Source organism: Octopus bimaculoides, chromosome 2, assembly GCF_001194135.2.
Source record: "Octopus bimaculoides isolate UCB-OBI-ISO-001 chromosome 2, ASM119413v2, whole genome shotgun sequence".
Classification (NCBI taxonomy): Eukaryota; Metazoa; Mollusca; class Cephalopoda; order Octopoda; family Octopodidae; genus Octopus; species Octopus bimaculoides.
The window spans coordinates 167,769,450-167,772,890 of NC_068982.1; the positions used below are offsets into that span (position 1 = coordinate 167,769,450).

The 3,441-nt window shown below is 35.7% G+C and overlaps 1 protein-coding gene across 2 annotated transcripts in view; it reads left to right on the top strand.

Annotated features, from left to right (window-relative positions):
• LOC106869337 (heat shock 70 kDa protein 12A) overlaps positions 1–3,441 on the top strand; it is a 296,374-nt gene that overhangs the window by 285,205 nt on the left and 7,728 nt on the right. The window lies entirely within an intron of this gene.

Consider the following 3,441-nt stretch of genomic DNA (forward strand, 5'->3'; position numbering starts at 1 on the left):
CACACACACACACACACACACACACACACACACACACACACACACACACACACACGATGGGCTGCTTTCCTTTTCCGTCTACCAAATCCATTCACAAGACATTGGTCAGCCCGAGGCTAGAGTAGAATACACTTGCCCGAAGTGCCACGTAGTGGGACTGAACTCGGAACCTTGTGGCCGGGAAAGTAAGCTTCTTACCACACAGCCACGCCTATACTCCAAGTGTAAGAGATTTATAAAGAACTCGATGAAGTAAGCAATACTCTCGCTCAGAGTATTGATGCAATATCTGATGTTTAAATTTCTGTAGCAAATAAAGATTTGTCCGTTTTTAGCGAAATCAAAATTAGTACGGCTTGGCACTTAATTTTACCCGACTCACGTGCATTTCTAATGTGAATATACTGTGATCTCATATATATGCGCATGAATATTGTTCTAAATATACATATGATACATACATCATATTTACAAATATATTCACTTTGTTGTCGGCATATTATGTACATGTGTATGAATATGGACTTAATATATTTACATCAGAAGCATACGTGAATCGGGTAAAAATAGATTTTGCCTGGCTATAAGCATTTTGATATGCTTTGCTTAGGTCTTATTTTAATGTGCTAAATAGATTTAAATATCAGACGCATATACATACTTATAATACACATATACAGTGGAGATTAAAAGATCTATTTAGCATTGATACATACAAACAGGCTAAAAACCGAAGTAGGTCGAGTTTCGTATTCTATGTCTCATTTGTCCCTCTCTATCTCTTCCACTCTCCTACTCTCGATTTCTTTCCTACAGCCTTCATTCACACTCCACGGTATTCATTAACCTTTCCTAGCTTCAGTTAATCATTTGAGAGCCACGGATCAATGATCTTCGGATAAATAGTCTAATGCTCTCCCATTCATGCGACTAGCCGTTCGGACCATTCCAATATATTTAGATAGGTATTTCCGGAAAATTGATTAGGTTTGCCATTATATCGTGCCATTTTAAGGTTACTGAATATTCTCTCATCTCTTAATAATGACATTTTATATTAAAGAAGGTATTTACGAGAAAATATTCAAACAAAATAACGAATGTAGTATTTTAAATATTTAAAAATAAAACTGTAATAAAATAAATATTAAAAATCTTTTGAACGCCTGGTGTCCTGGAGATGATATTTATTTTATCACTTTTAGATAAATTATGATGAGATTAAAAGTTGGAATTTTAAATCAAAGTGTAACAAACAAGATGCACAGAATATACACATTTAGTATTTTTTCTTCTCATTACAAAGATCTTAAATATTTTCTAGTCATAGGTAGCCGTGCATAGTACCATATCATTCCTATTTGAAATCATCTGCATGTCGTAAATGTCAGTAAATAGATTGCACTAAACAAGGTGGCAAGCTGGCAGAATCGTTAGCAACCCGGCCAAAATGCTAGGCCGCATTTCGTCTGGCTCTTTGACTTTTCCTTTCCTCATTTTTCGGTTGAAGTAATCGATTTACCTCTCTCTCGGAATTGTTGGCTTTGTGGGAAAAAAAATGAAGCGAAACCAACTAGAATACACTAAATTAAACATTTATGGAATGTATATATCTTTTTTTTCTCCTTTTTCTGCAGAGATCGTATTAAAGATCTATGCAGAAAATTGAGAAATAGATAAATAGATAGATAGAGAGATAGATAGATAGAAAGAGAGATAGAGCGAGAGAGAAGTTCTGCATGCAAATAAATTATTTCCTTTGTGGAAAACTTCATAAATGTTTACAATAACTGTCTTGACTTCATTACAAACGAATTTCACAAGCTATTTGGGGTGTCTTCATTCTGGGCGCAGATTCCAGAATAGAGGGAATTTTGAATCTCCTCTCGTTCTCTATTTGTTCCTCTCTCTCTACGTATATGTATATTTACATATATATGTGTATGCATGTATATGTGTGTGTGTGTGTGTGTTTGTGCACGAGCGCGTGTAGTGAGAGTATGTATCTCCCGACTGATCATAAACTAAATTTGTAATTGTTTCCAATAAATAACTTTCTTATTTATGGTAAGAATAGGTGAGGACATCATTGACATCTTACAGAAAACTGTGTTTAAAGCATAAGTGAAATACTATTCGACATTAAAAAAAGATGAATTGTAACGCCTACCATATTATATCTTTTGGTATTTTTTACTTGGTTATTTTTTTCATATCCCTTCGATTAAAAAAAAAAATGTTTGCAGCAATAAGATCTAGCAAATAATTTACGCAAACATTTTGGCAAATAATTTAGTGAGTCATTGATTAAAACGATTATTTGCATAATTTCATAGATTTCAAATTATCAGCCAACAGATGTCAAGAAAAATAATTCTTTTAATTGTGATGCGTCTGAAATGAAAACCTTTGAATTCGTAACTTTAAACTTCACACACTGTTTTCTTTTGTGTTACAGTACCGTTTCATAGTGTTCTGTTTTTATTTTTTTCCTCTATTTTTCCCAGTTTGCTAATTTACTTTTTGCTAATTCCATTTTCATACATTATTTAAAAATTCTTTTACTTATTTTTCTCTTTTCGTATTTCGCTTTGACTGTTACTGCGAACCACACGTATAATCACATTCATAAATATTGATATTGACTTTGCAACACCTACCAATTTAACTCTGCAATCTGGTCAATACGTGTCTTTATTGAGATTGAGTCCGTAACGGAGCAGAATATCTGCCTACGAATTTCCTTGCAGACTTTAATCTGGAGATGTACATGCTGGACCTTTACCAATCAGTCTTACTGACCTGAAAGATCTTACTGGGAATATGGTGTACTTATCTTACCCCTCAATGACTTACATACAAAACCGAGGCATTAAAACATTTCTTTCCATATATGCAAACTCAAAGGTTGTGAGCTGGCAGAATCCTTAGCACATCAGGTATGTACACACACACACACACACACACACACACACACACACACACACACACACACACACACACGCACACAGACACACAGACACACAGACACAGACACAGACACAGACACAGACACACAGACACACACACAGACACAGACACATACACACACACACACACACACACACACACACATACACACACAAACACACACACAAACACACACGGTATGTGTATACGAATGCTGTCACTAGGAAACGAGTGTGACTTGGTGCAAGTCGCTGATCGATGATTGCTTTTCGATGCCCGTGTAATCAGGAGCAAACATGCACAAGTTATCGACCCACTCATCTTTGACCAAACAGAACATAGACGATATGACAGCCAATAGAAGAGAGGGCTTCCCAAACACTTGGTTGGTGCTCATTTTCAGTTCAACAGATTGAAGGAACACGCTGTCCGATCGAATTCACTACTTATGACCGTGAGGGCAACACACTAATCAGTAAGCCACGTGCATTC